We start from the raw sequence: 20,894 nt of genomic DNA on the forward strand, positions 1-20,894 counted from the left end.
CCAGCCACTTAGCTCTTAAGAAAGCAAACAAGCTAGGCATGGCAGCATGTGCCTTTGACCCTTTAATCCCAGCACTCCGGAGGCAGAGACAAGCAGGTGTCTAGTCTGAGGCCATTTTGGTCTACAGAGCCAGTTCCAGGACATCCAGGGCTATACAGAGCAACCCTGTCTGGGGTGGGGTTTGGGGATTCAAACAGAAATAAGAAAGGACTCAAAAGGAGTATAATCAAAACGACCATTAGGGGAGATGAAAAGTAGGCATTTAAGCTCACCTTCGGGACACTGACATGAGTCTTCCATGTAAACTGAGTTAGGTAGGGGCAAGTGGTGTGCATAATTCAGTAGTCCTGGTCCCATTGTGGTCTGCCTGACCATTACCTTGGTTCTGGTTCTACATGGTGGAGAGAAGCCAGTGTCAGGGTGATCTGGGAGGGTGATCTGTCTGGGTTTTAGGACAACTGGAGACCTAAGGTGCCTTTTGTGGGGTTGGAGCAGGACATTGTGGAAGCTGACAGTAAGATAGCCAGCTCAGCTACTCTCTGAGCCTTCAGCCTTGAAGGAACATGAAATGGATTAGCTCCCATCTGCTTGTAGACAGACTCCTCGATGATTTGACATAGCTACACTCAGAATTAAACAGGTGAGGGACCCAGCCTTAAGACCCAGGATATTTGCAGAAAGAGCCCAGGAATCCCAGACTTTTGTCTGCTTTTAGTCACCATGTGGTCCCTGGTGAGGAGTTGGTGCTTTAGCAAAAGTGGTTTTAATGTATCTGTCAATAGCAAGGTTTTTTTGTTTTTTTGTTTTTTTTTTTTTGCTAATCATATTTTACATTTATTACTATGTATGCCACACTTCTCCAAAGATAGTTCTCTGTAGAATCAGTTTTCTCCTTCCACTTGTCTATACATTCTAGGAATCAAACTTTGTTTTCAGTTTTCTGTTGTAAAGCACCTTTATCCACTGAGCCATTTCAACATTCCATCTTGCTAATTATTTCTAATATTTTTTTGTTTTATTTTATATATTTATTTCCTTGTAGTGCCGGGAATTGACCTCTGGGCCTTAGACATGCTAGGCAAATGCTCTGCCACTAAGCTACATACATAACCCACAGTCCTCTTGCTAATTGTTTGATATGTGCTTTTTAGTAGTTCAAATTTTGGAAGATAAGGTTAAGAATAGTGAAACCTTTCCTATTTCTAAAGATGAGGACACCTGGAGAAACAGAAGAACTTCACTGTCTGCTGGGCCGTTCTTGCCTCTACCTTGCACCTGGCACTGCACTACCTGGTCCCATAGTGGTGTCTTCATAAATTCCTGTCCTCAGAGAATTTTATAATGGTGGTAGGGACCTATATAACTAGAGAATAGAGTCCTTCCTGTACCTGGGCACATCTTTTGTTCCCAGCTATAGACAGAAGGCTGAAGCAAGAGGATTATTTGAACTCAGAAGTTCAACTTAAAACAAAGAGATCCAATTCCCAAGTAGTATTCTGAGGGAAAGAAATTACAGGCAGTTAAGGGCAGACCTGTTGGTTTGTGTTTGGTCTCTTAGAGTGTGCTCCGAAATGTTTCTGGCACAGTTAAGGGTTTTTCTGAGGGACCTGGGGCCACAGAGTATATGTTGTGCATTCAGGGTCTAGAGCCAGTCTGCTGCAGCTTCCTTGTCAGCTCCAGGATTATGTTTTGGGAAGTCAGTGGCTACATAGTTTAAATGACTTGGTGTGAAAATGCTGGGACATGTCCAGTAAGGTGTGAGTTCTGCTTCCAGCTGCCTCCATGTGAGGGCCCCCCAGTAGCTGTGGCCCAAGTTTCTCTTTCTCTTTTGTACAAAGTCTACATTACCAGCATTAGTAAGGCTGTGGTAGGGCTATCTTGCTCTGCTGCCTTACAGGGGTGCTGTCACATGATTGATGTAGCCACCTATTCCCTGATCTGGGTCCCTTGGCCTGGTGAACCAGTAAACCCACATTTGCCTTGTTCAACTGCCTTACCTCTTCAGACAGATACCATGTGTGAACAGCTAAATTTCATCTAAAGCAGCCATCATGGTTGCTTACTAAAGCTCACCTTGTTTCTGCTCCACCTGCCAGCTACAGAGTTGAGGCTCTGTTTGGCCACTGTATCATGAAAGCCATATCTCACCTCCTGTGAAGGACATTTAAAGACTTGCAGTAACTTTCAGCTGAGACTGTCGGGCCTGTCAGTGGTGACTTCTTACACCACAGAGAAAGGGAGTTGGTGAAGATGCTAGTGTTACATTCAGGGGAAACACAAAAAAAGAACTAGAAAAATCCAGACTTGTGGTATGTGACCCAGAAAATTACAGGGACCGAGCGACCTTAGTGTGGGCTGTTTGCTTACTGTGGAATGTGCTTTGTTTCCAAGGTAGCCTTATCAGGGTTTCTGACCATGGTGGAAATAACTCTGGTTCCAGATTTCTGAGGTTTAACTCATTGTACTTCAATCTTTAGTGTTGAGCTTTGGACTTTCCATCTCAGGATAGCCTTAGCCGTTAGAGTTGTCACCTCTATAGGCTCAGTGACTCTGTGGCATTTATGGCATTACGCTCTTGATGGCTGCCTCCCTTAGAATGTTAGTACACCTAGTGGGTTAAAGTTGCCCTCAGGTGTGGGACAGGCCTTAATTAAGGTCTAAGGACGAGGTTGGGTCTTTTTTGTTTGTCTTTTTTATGCTGTGAAGTTTCTGAACTACAGAGTTGATGTTCCTTGATGTCCTATCGTTAGTTGGGACCCTCAGGGTTGCAGCTGTCTCCTGGTGGACTAACAAGGTTTTTGGAAGAAATCATGGGTGTTGGGACTCTTCACCTATAAGATTACTTTTCTTTCTACTCCATTTCTAGCACTGATAGTCTAAGAAATGAAATAAAAAGCCTTGGTGTCACCCAGTGGCCAGTTTGTAAATTTTTCATTTGTCTTGAGTACTATTTCTTCCAAACCAGAAACCTGTGTCATGATTAGTATTGTGTCTGGCTTTCTGCCTCTGTATAGACCTTGTGACCTAGCATTTAGAGACTCACGTCTCTGTAGGTAGCATGTGTAGGACACAGTTGCATGGGTGATGGAATATACTTTGGTAGCCAGCCCACAGAAAAGAGTCCAACCTTGATCTCAGCTTGCCCTTGCTCATCACTCCTAGTCAGAGCACCATATTTGTATAGTTATCAACACGTCCTTGAGGGTAGCAGGCCTTCTTTGTGGGGAAGCTCTTGTGGCTGAACATTTTCTACGCACTCTTTATTTGAGGAACATCATCTTCTAGGTCTAATTGTCCTAGTATGGGGTTGCTAGATGGAAAGATAAATGTCATTCTGGTAAGAGCATCTATGTTCCCTCCTGGAGGCTTGTCTGATCTTAACCATAAAGGGTACCCTGGTGTTTGCAGTTTTGCCAGGATACTACTGTTGAGAAGCGGGATTTCAAAATGGTCTTCATTTAATGTGTTACTATTTGAATGTGATGTCACTTTTGGAGGTGGTTCCTTTTGTTGTTGGCTTTGAAAAAGGGTTTCTGAATGGGGCTTAGGCTGACCTCAAACTTGAGATTCTGCTTCAGACCCCTGAGTGCTGAGATTATAGGCAAGCACCATCATGCTCAGCCGACTTCAGCTTATTCTGAAATCTTCCCAACCTTGTCTCTGAAAATACTCTGAAAACATCACTGCTTAACCATCCAGTTTTTATCTCAGCTGTCTGCCCCTCATTGCCAGGTTGAGGTCTGTCCTGGTTGGTCTCATCTGTTCCCATGTTGAAGGGCAAGGAGTACATATTGATGTCAATGAGTTAAAAAAACAACAAAAAAACCCTCTATGTCCAATTTTAAGCAACTAAGAGGTTTAAAAGGAGTGGCTTTTAGGTCAGGTTGTCTTTAAATCCATTCTTCTACTTAAATTCTGGCTGTCCTGTGGGTGATGTTCTATTTTCTCAGAAATATCACTTCGGGTTGATGGCTCAGCTAGTAAAGGAACCTTCCTGGAACCCACGTGTTGGAAGGAGAGAAGTACCTCCTGAAAGTTGCCTTCTGCTTCCACACATATTCAGTGTATACACATACAATATATCTTTCTAAGGGGCCAGTGAGATGGCTCATTAAGTAAGGGTGCTTGCCACCAAGTCCGACAGTCGGAGTTCATTCCTAGAACTGTGATGGAAGAGAACCAACTTCCGCAAGTTGTCCTCTGATCCGCCTATGTGGATGCATGTGTACACATGCAAATAAGCATAAAATTAAACTCAGAACAAAACCAGGTCCTTTTGTTAAAAGATGTACCTCTGTAGAATGTTAACAGACAACAGTAACAAAGATTTACAACCAGTGAGAGCAAACATTTAAAGAAAACTGGCTTGAAAACTAAGTACTGTAGGAGATGTGCTTTTTAGCAGGTATCCAATTCATTAAAATTATTAGGTAAGGTATGGCATCAGGACATGTCTAGTTATCTTTCTTAGTCATGACACAACTAGGAATACATGAACAGACCTGGGAAAGGTTAGCACCACTGAGAATTCTAGTTTGGAGGAAAATAGCTTTGTAAAGTGTTCTCCTAAGCTTTGAGGCTTGTACAACACATTTAATTCAGTAGCTAGCAGCACTGTTGGGAAGCAGTCTGTACACTGACTCAGCTGCTTTTGAAGCAGCACGTTGTTGATAGGTCGATAGCACTGACAAAACTTGAAATATTAGACCTTACAGCAAACAGAGCTAGTTGCCGCAGAGAGACTGATTCTGGTGTGCAGGGTATCTCATGTGCACAGTAACAAATACTTACCAAGGCCAGCCTCTGATAGCAGGATTGTCCAAATGGAGGCACCTCAGTGGCACTGAGGTGAAATAACAGGTCAGAGGAGCTTCATTGGTCATAGTATATTTTGTATACAAAAGAACATTTACAGTCACTTTTTCATGTGCCAAAGTTTATGTCCTTAGCTGTACAGTGTGCGTGTGTGTGTACATCTTTGTAGGCCCAAGGAGGACCTTGTTTTTTCCTCAATTGTTCTCATTCCTTTTTGTTTTAAAGTAGGCTCACTCTGACAAATAAGCTTCAGAGATATACTGTGTATTCCTCCGGCTCCCACGCTCCCCCATAGTACGTATTGCTCTGCCCAGCTTTTTACATGGTGTCTGGAAATTCAAATTCAGGTCTTTATATTTGTATGGCAGGCCCGCTAAGGACCCGTGTCCCCAGCTTGCACATATTTACATAATATATAAAGTTCAGACTCCCAGCTCCATACTTGTTTCATCATAGATATATAGTATTATATATACCATATTCACATTAAATATACCAAATTCATATAAGAATAGTTGCTTGTACGTGTCATTTAAAATACATAAAGCCAGGCATAGCAGCACATGCCTTTAATACCAGCACTAAGGATGTAGATAGGAGCTAGAGAGATGGCTCATCAAATAAGAACTCTTCCAGAGGACCCAGGTTCAATTCATAGCACTTGCCTGGCAGGCAGCCTACAACTAGCTGTAACTCTAGTTTCAGTGAACCCAACACCTCATACAGATAGACATGGAGGCAGAACACCAATGACCATAATTTAAAACCAAGACTGTAGCGCCAGCTCTGCTGTTACGAGAACGCACTGCTTTCCTAAACAACTGGTGAGGTGAGTTCTGCTCCCATCACCAAGACAGGCTTTTCACAGGTGCCTGCAATTCCAACTTCAGGGCATCTGATGCCATCTTGTGGCATCCATGGGCTACTCCACTCACATGCACATACACGGTTGAAAAATAAACCTTGCTGGGTGTGGAGGCACCCACACATGCTTTTAACTCCAGTACTGGGGATATAGAGACAGGTGCTTCAAAGGCAGCCTGGTTGGTCTACAAAGGGAATTCCAGGCCAGTCAGGGCTACATAGTAAGACCCTGAGTCTAAAACTAAATAAGTAAGATAAAATATTTATATAAACAGATACTTGGCTGAACTTTGACCTTGTAAAGAAATGTATCTAAGTAGTCGGTTCTGTAAGACTCAGCAGAAAATGAGGCTGGGGCAGTAGCTCAGTGGTTAAGAGCACTGGCAGTTCTTCCAGAGGACTGGATTTAGTCCCTAGCACCCACGTGGTGGCTCACAACTCTCTGTACCTTCATTCCCAGAGCATCCAACACTCTCTTCTGGTCCTAGGGGCACTGAACACATGGTGCACAGACATATATGCAAGCAAAACACCCATGTACACAAAATAATTTTTTATATATCTGCAGAAAATAAGCAGTTATTTATACTATATAAAGTCTTGATGATTTTCCAACATATATACAAGTTATTAAGATATGCAATCTTACAATATTACAACAAAATGCTTTGTTGTATTACATAATATTATAACAAAATATCTGTTAGCAATTTTCCCAAAATTATTCCATCTCTACATTGACATGTATACACACATACACATATTTCTGTGGACTACAAACAGTATTTATATACAAATTAATCTAAAAGTTAATTTAAAATATTTTAAGTATGCTTAGCAAAAAGTACAAATGTTTTGTGCACATTAAAATTTGTATTACTCATTTGTGTGGGTGCACACAGAACTTGTAAAGGTCAGAGGACAACGTGTGTGAGTTGTTTTTTCCTTTCATCCTGTGGGCCGAGATGGGGACTAGAACTCAGGTTGTGAAGTTTGGCAGCGAGCACCAGTTATTAGCTGCTAAACCCCTCACGGGCATTTTTATAGCCTAAATTTCTGTTAGTCTTCACTCTTAGAAAATAAATAAACAAAACTCAGTTTCTTGTGCAGAATCTATTTTGGAAAATCTCTCTAGCCAATACTATATATTTTTAACTTAACGAAGCTTTTTTTTTTTTTAAAGATTTATTTACTTATTATATATAAGTACACTGTAGCTGTCTTCAGACACACCAGAAGAGGGCATCGGATCTCTTTACAGATGGTTGTGAGCCACCATGTGGTTGCTGGGAATTGAACTCAGGACCTCTGGAAGTGCAGTCAGTGCTCTTAACCGCTGAGCCATCTCTCCAGCCCCTTAACGAAGCTTTTATCTTGGTGCCATTGAATGTTTTTTAAATAAAGTATTTTAGATGTTTGTTGATTCTAAAGTAATTGTTTTAAAAGAGCATTTATATCTTTTGAATATTGGAACAGATTTTTTTCCCCTCAGCCTCAGTTTCCAGAATTAACATTTGAAAGCACCAGACTCAAGACATTCCACCGGAAGATTATCTCTGTTAATATTTTAGTTAGGCCTGTCTCTGCAAAGTCCAACATAGCCAGTTTTCTGCAATCCCCAAATCTATAGTTAGTTGTTAATTATTTTCAAAGGGAGAGGAAAACAAATAGAGGCAAAAGCTCTTACATATTAACATAGTCCAGAAATCATTCCCAGATGCCCTCATGCACTCAGAACTACATTAAATCAGGCATGCCAGGAACAGTGATTTCAGTGTGTGATAAGTTTCAGAAAGTGGGAAAGGAAGCGGGCAAGGGTTTGCTGCTCAGTTATTTTCCGGAACTCCCTGGGCCAGTTAGGTTTTTCCCACAATAAGTTACAGGAGACTGGTTAACTAGAGTTCCCCTTAGGGGCATCAGGACAGTACTGGCAGTATTGTCTGTGGTTATAAATCACAGTAGAGACTTCTCTAGCACCCTGCTCATCTGCTGTTCCAAATGGTTCAGTAGAACCCCAAGTGACTCAGCTCCAAAAGACTAATTCATGTCCATGATCCTCTCACTTGTCAGATACTATCCCAAGTCATTCAACAGAACAACAAAGTTTGTCACAAGTTCTTCCAAATTGAAAAGGCCTGTCATAAAAATAACAGAACAGCTAAATCAGCAGGATCGGTGGTTCCAGAAGATAAGGCTGGTCACCTAAGTAGCAGTTGCTCAGATGGCTCAGCAAGAGTTCAGACAGGGCAGGGAGCCTAAGCTAACAACAAGAAGGCGACACGAGAGGAGCAGTGATCTGGGAGGAGTACACTCACCATTCTCTGCTTCACACAGTAGGAACAGACAGTGCCCAGTGCTGCTGAGATGGGAGGGTGGATCTCTGGTTAAACTGTCTCCACAGCCGTGTGACACTGCTTGCTCTTTCCTTCTGGAGACCACATGCTGTGAGTGGCTGGTGGACAAATATGTCTTTTCTCCTGCTCATGGCCCAAATTGTTACCAGAGTTATTAGGATCAGAATCTAACCCCTGTCATTCCTAACAACCTAAGCTTAGCCACCTACTTACAATAGGCCAACTAAACACAATAACAAAAAGCAGAGGACTTAAAGAAACATTGGGAAAAGAAACAAATAGAGGTCCAGTGACCAGAGCCCCCAATCCATCCTTGAGTTCCTGACATGGGGCTAAGGTTTAAGTGGAAAATAAGAGCTATACATAAGAGCTATAAGTAAGTCCTAGTCAGTGGGGGCCTGCCCGTCATTGAGTCATCATTATGTAGGCTCCAGGCTCCTGCAGGGTGGTTCACAAGTCAGAACTGTGCCATATATTCTTGGAGACAGATTGCTTTTCTTTCTTTTCTTTTTTTTTTAAGATTTATTCATTTATTAAATTTTTAAATTTTTTTTTTAAGATTTATTTATTTATTATATATAAATACACTGTAGCTGTCTTCAGATACACCAGAAGAGGGCATCAGATCTCTTTACAGATGGTTGTGAGCCACCATGTGGTTGCTGGGAATTGAACTCATGACCTCTGGAAGAGCAGTCGGGTGTTCTTAACCACTGAGCCATCTCTCCAGCCCCTTCATTTATTATATATATATAAGTACTATATATATGTGATATATATATCTCATATATATGTATGTATGTATGTATGTATGTATGTATATATACACACACACACATACACATGTAGCTGTCTTCAGACACACCAGAAGAGGGCATCAGATCTCATTACAGATGGCTGTGAGCCACCATGTGGTTGCTGGGATTTGAACTCAGGACCTCTGGAAGAGCAGTCAGTGCTCTTAACCGCTGAGCCATCTCTCCGGCCCCAGATTGCTTTTCTTTGTTGGCACCAGGCTTACTTCTCCCAACATGAGATTACTGAGGGAAGTTCTAATTCCTTGGGGACCATTCTCTTGGATAGGATGATTCTCTTGGAATAACTATTCCTATCAGGACAGTTGGAGCATACATAACCTTTATAGAAATGAGAAGGGCATGTGTATCCTGTCTATTCTTTTACCTCACCCTTGAGACCACAGTCTATTAGCTGTAGTGCCACAGGGTCCTGTCACTCTGTGTGTGTGTGTGTGTGTGTGTGTGTGTGTGTGTGTGTGTGTGTACCATTATGCATGTGTAGTTTTTACATATACATTCTTTTTAAAGCCATTGTTGTGTATGAGTGTGGATGTGTCACTGTGTACATGTGGAAGTAATAAAACTCCTCCACCATGTGCATTTCAGGGATCAAACTCAGGCCATCAGACTTAGTGGGAAAGTGTCTTTACCCGATGAGCTAATTTGTAGGCCTGTGTATTTTTATTTCATTAAGATAAAGTCTCACTTTATAGTCGAGGATGACCTCAAACTCATGGCAATCCTCCTGCCTCAGTTTTCTAAGTAATGGAATTACAAATATAGGCCACTGTACCTCATATATATACCCTAAGCTATTTTAAAGTATAGTGCAGATACTGAAGTTAAATAAAATAGGTGTGTCTCAGTGGATTGCTCTATGATACCTGGCACTTAGTCTGGAAAGAACATCCTGTCATTTTCTACTTGCCTAGACTCACGGCCTGCCCTTGAAGTGAAAGTACCTGCTGGCCTGGATTCTATGGCAGTAACTTCCAGGTGGGTGGGTGGGTGGGTGGTAGGTAGGTAGGTAGATAGATAGAGTGAGTGAGTGAGTGAGTGAGTGAGTGAGTGAGTGAGTGAGTGAGTTTGTTTTATGACTGAATTGAGTATTTTTCTTTTTTTTTTTTTGGTTTTGGTTTTTGGTTCTTTTTTCCGGAGCTGAGGACCAAACCCAGGGCCTTGCGCTTCCTAGGCAAGCGCTCTACCACTGAGCTAAATCCCCAACCCAGAATTGAGTATTTTTCACTTGGACTTTTTTAAATGACAACTCATTCTTGTGCAGGTTGTACCCATAGCCTGTGTAGCTGCCCCGTGTATTTCTTGCAGTCTAGACCTTGCTGGAGGTATTCCTCTGAGCTGTATTCTTCCTGTTTTTTGCCTTTCTGTAAATTAGCAGGTAGATCTAGAGGCCTGATCAAATTCAGATTAGACTTCACACAAGTTTCCTTTTCAAAGATGTTTCATTGGTTCACATTCAAGAAGCACCTCCCAGAGTTGGAGCGGTGTGAGATTGCTCTGTACCCAGTACTCATAGCACACAGCTCACAATCAACCAACCACCTGTAGCTCCAGCCCAAAGGACCTGATATCTGCACATATACGTACACATGTACACAGAGACACATGTCTGATAGCTGCACATATATGTACACATATATACAGAGACACATACATAATTGAAAGAAATTAAAGAAGCTACTCAGAGCCAGGTATAGTGACATACTGTGTTTTTAGCCCTCAGGAGGCTGAGGCAGGAAAATCAAAGCGTTGAGGCCAATTTGTGCTACCTAGGAAGACACTGTCAAAACCAAACCAAACCAGAAATAAAACAGTGTAGTTCCATGTCTGGGTATCTTACTTTGATTGGCACTTAAAGATACCTACAGTTAGACTTCTTTCCAAAAACTACGGTTGTGTTATAGTTCTGACCCAGTTCTCCCAGGTATCAGCTTAGACTTCTACAGAGAAAGAGCCTCTCCTAATACTTAAGGTAGCAGTTCATTTAGGAGACCAAAGACAGTGATTCTCTGTTGTATCTACCAGTTTACAAAATAATAATTTTCTAGTCATCCTTAGGTATCTGAACTGGTCAGCTATGTGTTAGTACAGTGAGAAATATCTGAGACTCTGGAAGTTTACATCCAAGAACCGGTACTAATGTTAATCCCACAGGCACGAGGAGAAAGACCTCCAACCACAAATTATGGCCAAGTCAAAGCAAGCTTTATTCTGTGCACAGTTCCTGGTGTGGATCCTGTGATCTCTGCACCCAGTAAAAGTGGAATCAGTATGGAGACTGCTCATTTTAGTCAATGGTGGTCAAGTGCCATGGCTAGATGTAAGTGGACTGTGTCCTCATCATAAGTATAAATTCCTCATCATAAATATAAGTTTGTGAGAGGCTATGGGTAAGTATGCAAAGAAATGGATGTGACACATGATCAGTGAGACATTGGGCGATGCATTCTGTACAGGCCCGTCATGTATTGAGTGTGCAGGGAGGAGTAGCTGCTGGCTTTCAGTACCTGAGGGAGTCAGGTTTTGAAAATAGTTGCAGAGTTGTCCACATATGGAGAAGTCAAGTTATCTGGTACCTTCAATAGGACGAATACCCTTGTATATCACCTAGAGATAATGTGGATTGAGACCAGGAGCAAGCAGTGCTGTGAGTGGCAGATTGTAAGGCATTCCTACATAGTAAGGGTCAAGACAGAGCCAGCAATCTTGTGTTAAATTAGATACAGAGTGATTGAGGAAAGAAAAGGTTGCCATTATCATAGTCAGGAAAAGCACCTCCATTGGAGGAATGGTGGGTAGAGTGTCTTAGGGGAGATTTGAATAGGAAAGACATTAGTTGGCAGATCTATGAGGTGTAGGCATGCCAGGGGAACCCGAGGTACTGGGAGGAGGTACATATATATTGGGACCTGTGGGTTTAGTTATCTCAGACTGAACCCATTTTCTTTGGAATGTAATTGAAATAAATGGGTCTTTCACGGAGAGATAGATATAACCTAATTCACCCAAGACCTTTGTGTATCACAGAGTGATTTGGCTGGGGAAACTTAGAGGCTCCAGAGTATAAGTGTAAAAGTTATGGGGTTTCGAGACTGTTTATAGTTGGGATTAATCTCTGTGGGGTTGGGAAGAAAGTAGATTATCTTTATTGGATTTTTCTCAGGGGGCAATAGATACACAGCTTCACACGGCACAGTGATAGTTGCCATCCCCCTGGCAAGAATTAGGGTTTGAGTCCAGGTCCCTTGTAAGTTTTTCTCCAGTTTTAAAATGCCACAACCTTCCCCAACAGTACCCAAGTGAAGTTTTCATTCTTCAATTTGTTTCCTTATCCCTGAAGGGAGAAGAGTTTGGAGACATCTGTTTTTAGCTGGGGTTGTTTGTCAGTTGTAATGATATCTAAAATTTTTCCATTGTTGGTTAGTCAAAGTATCCATTTCTAGGTAGGGGTCTATCCAGGTTACCATAGGTAAAGGCATAGATATAATCTAATAGGACAAGGCTAATATTATGGCTTCTGTAGTATAAAATGGGATCAAGAACAGGAGCTCAAGTTAACAATAAAATATTAAACCTTGGAAATCTTAATTTTTTTTAAATTATTTATTTATTTATCATAGTACACTATGGCTGTCTTCAGACACACCAGAACAGGGCATCGGATCCCATTACAGATGGTTGTGAGCCACCATGTGGTTGCTGGGATTTGAACTCAGGACCTCTGGGAGAGCAGTCAGTGCTCTTAACCACTGAGCCATCTCTCCAGCCCCCAGAAATCTTAATCTTAAGGTCCCTGTCCATCTCTGGTGGCGCATCTCTATTCCTGTGGAATCTTCTGGTGCCTTTTTGGGATGTGAATGGTGAATCCAGGCAGGAATACCAGCAACCTTAATGGACATCCAGAGAATCATGATGTAAGGACCTTTCCGTCTGGGTTCAAGGAAGTCAGTTTTGAAGTGGTAGGTCACCCATGGTGTCACCAAGAGCTGAGGAAAGATCTTCTCCAGAGTTAATTGTAATTCCTTCAGGAATTCAGAGGTAAGGGAGACTGTTAACAGCCCTTGATGTACCTGGAGGACATGGTGGTAGTGGTGGGGGGTGTCCATAGCTTATTTTATATGGGTAAATTTTTCATGGCAAGGGGTATAATGGGCTCTTACTAAGACAAAAGGCAGGAGACCAACCCAGTTACTACCAGTCTCAAAAGTATATTTAAGACCTCTTTAAAAGTCATGTTTATCCTTTCTACCATTCCTGAACGCTGAGGGTGATGCATTCAGTATATTTTCCAACTTATATTCAGAACCTTTGAAATCAGTTGAGGTAGCTTGGCTGTGAAGGCCCTGCCATCACTGGACCCAAGGGTTAAGGGAAGCCAAATCTTGAAATAATTTCTATTATTTACTCTTTCAGTACTATCTAGACCATTTCTGCTTAAATAGAAAGGTCTCTACCCAGCCTGAAACAGTGTCAACAAAGACCAGCAAGTACTTATATCCAGTGGCCCTTGTTTAACTTCAGTAAAGTCCAGTTTCTAGAATTCACCAGGTACTGTGTCCTTGGAGGAGTATGTCCTTGTTGGCATTTACTTGAGCACAAGTTAAGCAGCAGTCTGAGATGTTTTGAAGTATCTTCCAATGTCCAGGCAACCAAACACAGGGAAGATAGGTTCTGAGGTTTTGGGTGACAAATGCATTGCCCGCGGAAAGCAATCACCCAATTCCTTCCCAATACGAGGCATGCAAATTCTCCTGTCTGGTTGGATCAACCATCCATGGCAATTTTGATGAGTTCTCATACTGTAGTATAATTTGATCCCCTCTAGAGTTTGGGGGTGGGCATCTTTATTTTTTTTTTATTTTTTATTTTTTTTTAAGATTTATTTATTTATTATATATAAGTACACTGTAGCTGTCTTCAGATACACCAGAAGAGGGCATCAGATCTCTTTACAGATGGTTGTGAGCCACCATGTGGTTGCTGGGAATTGAACTCATGACCTCTGGAAGAGCAGTCGGGTGCTCTTAACCGCTGAGCCATCTCTCCAGCCCGGGCATCTTTATTGAAGTGGAGTGGGGGCTCAAGGATGATCAATAGCTCCAAGATGGTTTGGGGGCAAACGTCCCCTAGCACTGCCTCCATGGCTGCTTGATTTGCAAAATTGTTCCCTGGACCTGGGGTTGGGGTGGGAGCTGCTGTCCTTTTAATGTCCTGGCCAGGGTATATCTCATCAGTCCAGCTGGTAGCCAAATGGCCTCCAATAGTTGGATGATTTCCTATTTGTTTTTAGTGGTTTTTCCTTCTGAGGATAGGCCTCTTTGTATATTTGTCCATGAGCATGAGCTGTGGCAAAGGCATATTGACTGTCTGTGTAAAAGTTCACTCTTTCCTTTGACTCATTTCCGTGCCTGAATTAGGACTATTATTTCTGCTCTTGGAGCTGATGTACCTCTGGGAAGGGCTTGTTCCCATATTTCTGTTTAGTCTGTAACTACCACCACCCTGCTCACCTTACTCCTTTATGAATGTGGTTGCTGCCATAATAAGTGTAGAGGTCATTGTTTCTGGCCAAGGGGAGAACATCCGTCAGGTCTGGTTGGGTACCTTGGATGACATCCAGCATCTCCAGGTAGTCATGGATGGGTTCTTCAGAGTCATCATCTGGAAACAGGGGGCAGGGTTGATGATCATGGCTTGTCCTTATCTAGGAGAAGAGTCTAGTACTGAGTTAGGTGGGCATTAGACATCCAGCAGTTAGTGATATCTCTTAATAGGGTCTCTACAGGTTATGGGGCTGTTATGGTGAGAGTCTGTCTTAGAGTAAGGTTATCTGCCCCTTTTACAAGGATTGAGTAGCTGTCAGGGTCCATAAATAGGGAAACCATCCTGAGGCCATGGGGTCCAGTCTTTCTGAGATATGGGTTACTGGCCTTTTCTAGGGACCCAGGGCTTGGCAACAAACCCCTTGGCAACAACTTTGTTTTTCATAGGCACAGAGATGGAAGTGCTAGAGAAAGCAGGGATGCGTAAAGCCAGGTGGCAGGAGAGAGGGGTGCTATATTTTACTAGAGCCTTTTTTTTTTAAAGATTTATTTATTTATTTCATGTATGTGAGTATACTGTAGCTGTCTTTAGACACACCAGAAGAGGGCATCAGATCTCATTACAGATGGTTGTGAGCCACCATGTGGTTGCTGGGAATTGAACTCAGGACCTCTGGAAGAGCAGTCAGTGCTCTTAACCACCTGAGCCATCTCTCCAGCCCCCTACTAGAGCCTTTTAAATTCTTAAAGGCCCGTTTATACTCCTTAGTCCAATCCAGGAGGGTGTGGCAATTTGGGCAAATCTAAGTATCCAGGGGCAACAGGACCTAATGGCTCCAGGAATTCCCTAATTTGCTTTTTGGTGGTTGGAGTAGGGATTTTTGTTATGACCTCTATGTGAGCTTTTGACAATAGTACTTTTCCTTTTTAAAATTCATATCCCAAATAGGTGACCTGGGCTTTTATTTTGGTGACTCGGAAATCTAATCGAGTCAGAGTTTTTAAGAGATCCCTCACCCCCACCCAGGGGCTAAAAACTCTCTGTCTTTGGCTGCTAACAGTAAGTCATCCACATACTGAAGTAGGGCAACTTCAATACGCCCTACCTTAAATGATTTACGTGCTGGTCAGAGCTTCATCAGAGATGGTAGGGGAATTCTTCAACCTCTGAAATAGTCAGGTTTAGGTTTAGTTGCCCCAATATTTCCAGATCAAGATTAGCCCATTCAAACGCAAAGATGGTAAGGCTTAATTTTGATAAAGGGATTAAAAAGGAATGTATCCTTCAAGTACAGTACATATAAAGCTTATGTTCATGTGGTAACATGCGGGGTAGTGTTAAAGTTTGGAGACAGTTGAGTGAATAGTCTCCACCTGCCTGTTGGTTTCCCTTTTGTCCTGTACTGGTCTATGTAGTCTTGGGTTCTATGTAGTTTTGATCTGGTAATAAGGGAGTGTTCAAGGCTAATAGCCATGGAGTTAGTATGAATGCCTCAAGGGAGTATTTAATATGGACCCTGGCTTCTTTATCTTTGGCACATATTTATCCAAATCAGGAGAGTTTTCTTCAGCACAAATGGTTGGGACATCCCCAATTAGCTATTATTTTAATTCCCCTTCATGGTCTTGAGTCAGGCTCTGGGGGAGGAGGACTTCTCACTCAGGGGACAAGCAATGGTTAAAGCTTTGGTTGGGCTGCCTACTTGTAGCATAGGTATACCTCCTGACACAAGATAGTTGCCTGGAATTTATTCAGAAAGTCTCTTTCCTGCAAGTGAACAGGTATTTGGGGATAATGAGGAAAGAACAAGTGACCATCTCCTTTCCCAAATTAACAGTCCATTCTGTCATCCATTTATATTTTATGACTTCCCTTGTTAATCCCTGCACCTCCATTGTTTTTTTCAGTGAGGGACCCCAGGGGCTTTTGTAATACCAAAAGTGAAGCCCCATGTTGACTAGAAGTTTACAGGTTGGCCTTCAATTGAAAAGGTTACCATAGGGGTTGGGGATTTAGCTCAGTGGTAGACCGCTTGCCTAGGAAGCGCAAGGCCCTGGGTTCAGTCCCCAGCTCCGAAAAAAAAAAGAACAAAAAAAAAAAAAAAAAAAAGAAAAGGTTACCATAGACTCAGGAGATTCAATATGAAAGAGCTATGGCTGACTATTCCCCAAGACTAAGACTGGTGTTGGCTGAGCAGGGCCCGCCTGTTTTCATTGAGGGCATTCGTCTTTTCACTGCCCCAGTTCTTTGTGAAAGTACTTGGGTCTCTTTGCAGGGGCTTCCTCTTTTTGTTGTATGTTGTTTGTCCAGGGCTGGCAGACATGTGTAACATGGTCTTTATAGCCAGATTTACTTTCCTTGTCAATAGCTCTTCTTTGCTGTCTCTATTGTCAAACACTTTTGGGTTATTTCTAATAATTGTGACCTGTACTTCCCTGTAAACTCTGAACTTTCTTACATATGTATGGGGCCAACTGGGCTACAAAGTCCAGGTTAGTTGCTGTAAGGTTTGCTGAGTTCTCCAGGTCTAAGAGTATATAAGCAGTGAGCCTTCAGGAGGTATTTGAAAAACACCAAGGGTGATTCCTTTGAGTGTTGCTTACATCTGTCACCGTAGATAAGTTAGTGGGCTTTCGGGCTGTCTGCTTCAGTCCCTCCAATAAAGCCTGGTGACACTCACCAAGTAATCTCCTACCTTCCTCTGTCCTATGGTTCTAGTCAGGTCTCTAGCTTGTCAGGACCTAGTCAACAACATCTTGCCCAGTGTTTTAGCTGCTTCAGTCAGAATCTGTTTGTTCATAGAATCTGTTGGTGATCATCCCAAGAAGGATGATGGTTAAAGAAGACAGAATCAGTTACAGAGGTTGTGGAGCCTGGACCCCTGCTGAAAGGGAGATCCTGGTTCTCTTGGTTATAAAGATTGGTTGTAGAAAAAGGAATAGATATAATGGTTATTGGGACAGGAGGGTAGCTGGTACAGAGGAAGAATAAGCTGATGTCACCTCAGAGAGACCATAAGGGAGTTCCTAGTGGATGTGGGGAGGGAAAGTATAGTGTGGATAGGGCGAGCCTGTTAGTAGCATGGGGTAGGGGGTAGTAGAATGAGGTCACTGAGGTAAGGGTTGGGGTTGAAGTGGAGGCTGGAAGGTAATGGAGCATAAAGGTAATTATATGGGGGAATGAGGGGTCCTCTGGAGGGTCCTGTAAAACAGGGGTGTTCTAAGCCTACTCTGAATTTGAAGGTCCTCAAGGGGCCCTTTTTTATTGACCAAAAAATGGTCACCTTTCCCCTTGTAGACCATACAGACCTTCATCCATGGAGATGGATTTGATGTTGCTTCTCCTTGGGGCAAGATGTGATGTAGTCAGGGTGACCATAGTTGCTGAGAGCAGTGCCATGCTACTTGAGGATTGGATGTATCATTTGACCCCCAAAGTGGGCCACTCCAATTTACAGAGAGTGTGGAAACAGCCTTTGGTGATGGGATAATCATAGTCTTCTTTGACTATAGGAGGATACAGTTTTTAAAACATGTTCAAGACACAGCTTAATGGAGTATTGCTTACTAGTATTATTGCCCATTCTGTTCATCTGTCCAGTTGCCCCAGGTCCAGACCATGGAAGACACAACAAAGAGACAGAAGAGACAAACAATAGAGGGAGACATGGGGCCAAGCACAGACAGGCAGTTGAATGTGTTGCTAGTGCCCTGGACAGGAGCTCTTGTACTTACTTCATCAGACACTTCACTGTCCCCAGATGAGACCCCAGCAGGACCAGATCAGAAACAGATGTCATAGAAATAGAACTGTGACTTACCGCAGTGTGACTCTTAGATGGAGGTTTCCATGGACAGGTGCTTTCTGGTTTCCTTTTTGTTGAGGCCATTCACTCCAGCAGTCTGCTGAACTAAAAATGCTCCCTGGGTCCTTGGACTGTCAAGGTGCACACCCCTAGGAAGCATGTTTCAGTTCCAGAGGTCTAGGTCTGGAGGGAAGTGTCTGGCTTCCAAATTTGAGCTTGGGTTGAGGGGTGTGTCTTAATCTTGCTGGGGCCTTCAAATGTTAATCCTACAGATCCAAGGACCAATCACAAATTATGGCCAAATCAAAGCAAGCTTTATTCTGTGCACAGCTGAAACGCTGTCTCCCCCTCAGATCAAGAGATTAGCCTGGGGACTGGAGAGGTGGCTCAGTGGTTAAAAGCACTGACTGCTCTTCCAGAGGTCCTGAGTTCAATTCCCAGCAACCACATGGTGGCTCACAACCATCTGTAATGGGATCCAATGCCCTCTTCTGGTGTGTCTGAAGACAGTGACAGTGTACTCATATATAATAAATAAATAAATCTTAAAAAAAAAAAAAAGAGAGATTAGCCTGAAGCCAATCTCTCAAGACTCTTAAAGGGCAAAACCACAGGGTGGGGGTTTTTGCAATCAAGCATGGTTTCAGAAGCAAGACCAGCAGTTAAGGAAGTTTTCCTTTACAGAACATTCTGTATGGTTGTGGGAGGTGGAAACACAGCCCAATTCAAAGAAGCAGAAACTTGTAAGTTTTATAGTAAACAAACCAAATTGAACAATGTCTCCTGGTTACAAAATGGGGTCAGGCTGGTTTCTTACCACACCTCCCTTCCCTTGGTTTGGGACTTTGCTTAGCAGGAGTATGTATATGTTAGAATGGGAACAGAGAGAGTGAGAGATTGGGATCCCACAGTCTCATCCAAGGGTACTTAAGTGATCTAAGGACTTTCCATCGGTCTCATCTCTTTTTTTTTTTTTAAATATTTATTTATTTATTTTATGTATGTGAGTGCACTGTAGCTGTCTTCAGACACACCAGAAGAGGGCATCAGATCTCATTACAGATGGTCGTGAGCCACCATGTGGTTGCTGGGAATTGAACTCAGGACCTCTGGAAGAGTAGTCTGTGCTCTTAACCGCTGAGCCATCTCTCCAGCCCTCGGTCTCACCTCTTTTTTTTTTTTTTTTTTTTTCAGAGCTGGGGACCGAACCCAGGGCCTCGTGTTTGCTAGGCAAGCGCTCTACCGCTGAGCTAAATCCCCAACCCCCCCTCGGTCTCACCTCTTAAAGGTCCACTGCACCTCCCAGTTTTGCTACTCTAGGGACCTGTAGAAGAACATTTAAATTGTATTCAAACCAAGCCATATACAATGACTTTATTTTTTTATTTTTATTTTTTTTTTATTTTTAAAGATTTATTCATTTACTATATATAAGTACACTGTAGCTGTCTTCAGATACACCAGAAGAGGGCATCGGATCTCTTTACAGATGGTTGTGAGACACCATGTGGTTGCTGGGAATTGAACTCAGGACCTCTGGAAGAGCAGTCAGGGCTCTTAACCATTGAGCCATCTCTCCAGCCCGACTTTATTTTTTTTAATTATTTATTTTTATCTTATGTACATTGTTGATCTGACTACATGTATGTCTGTGTGAGGATGCTGGATCTCCTATAACATGAGTTACAGTTTTTGAACTGCCATGTGGATGCTGGGAATTGAACCTAGGTCCTCTGAAAGAGTACCTAGTGCTCTTAACCACTTAGCCATCTCTCTGGCCTGCACAGTGACTTTGTAAACTTAAACATTTATGTATGTTGATGTGTTGCTTACTTGTGTTCAAATTATCTCTTGGGACAATGGGAACCTTTGCAAGAATCATCTAGATAGTTTTGGTAAAGACTTCATACACTTTTTTTTTTTTTTTTTTTTTTTTTTTTTTTGGTTCTTTTTTTCGGAGCTGGGGACCGAACCCAGGGCGTTGCGCTTCCTAGGTAAGCACTCTACCACTGAGCTAAATCCCCAGCCCTGACTTCATACACTTTTAAAGGCTCCTTGCTGTCTGTCATGCCAAGTTGTTCTGGGGTCATCTTGTTATTCCTCCAGCTCCAAACCTAAAAAGCCATTTCCTCATCTCTGGATTCTGTTAATAGCTTTTAAGAGATGAATTTAAACTACAGTACAGGCTAAATATGAGAGACGCCATGCTGTGAGCTGTTGTCAGTCCTTTGTAGTGAATAGAACCAGTAAGTGTTCAGCGAACATAGAATATGTTCTTGCTTCACTGTTTCTATTTTCTTTTTACATTGAGAATATTAGTCCTTGGGAGCAGAGGCATGAGAAGAGTAGATTTGGTAATTGCTCAGATTGTGTTTGCGTAGCTTTGTGACTTTTGACACTTTCACTTCCTGCGTTCCACAGAAAAGGAAATGTGCTTTTATGCCTGCTGAGTCTGACTCATTCCACTTAACATGATCTCCAGTTTCATCTCCATTTTCCTGCAAATGACATTTTGTTCTTTATGGCTGAATAAAACTCTATTGTGTTTATATAGTACATTCTGTCTATCTTATTGATAGCTGTGGTGGTTTGAATACATTTGGCCCAGGGAGTGGCACAATTAGGAAATATAGCCTTGTAGAAGGAGGTGTGTCACTTTGGGGGTGGGCATTGAGACACTTCTCCTAAATCCATGTG

The 20,894-nt window shown here is 42.4% G+C and overlaps 1 protein-coding gene across 7 annotated transcripts in view; it reads left to right on the forward strand.

Moving 5' to 3' along the window:
- Positions 1-20,894, forward strand: part of Zbed4 (zinc finger, BED-type containing 4) — a 40,051-nt gene that overhangs the window by 3,497 nt on the left and 15,660 nt on the right. The window contains exon 3 of one of the 7 annotated variants that reach the window (XM_063263629.1): positions 11,003-11,168. The exons of the other annotated variants lie outside the window; for them this stretch is intronic. The gene's annotated coding sequence lies outside the window, so the exon portion shown is untranslated. The remainder of the gene's footprint in view (positions 1-11,002; positions 11,169-20,894) is intronic. 7 annotated transcript variants of the gene reach the window in all.

This window comes from Rattus norvegicus, chromosome 7 (assembly GCF_036323735.1).
Source record: "Rattus norvegicus strain BN/NHsdMcwi chromosome 7, GRCr8, whole genome shotgun sequence".
Lineage (NCBI taxonomy): Eukaryota > Metazoa > Chordata > Mammalia > Rodentia > Muridae > Rattus > Rattus norvegicus.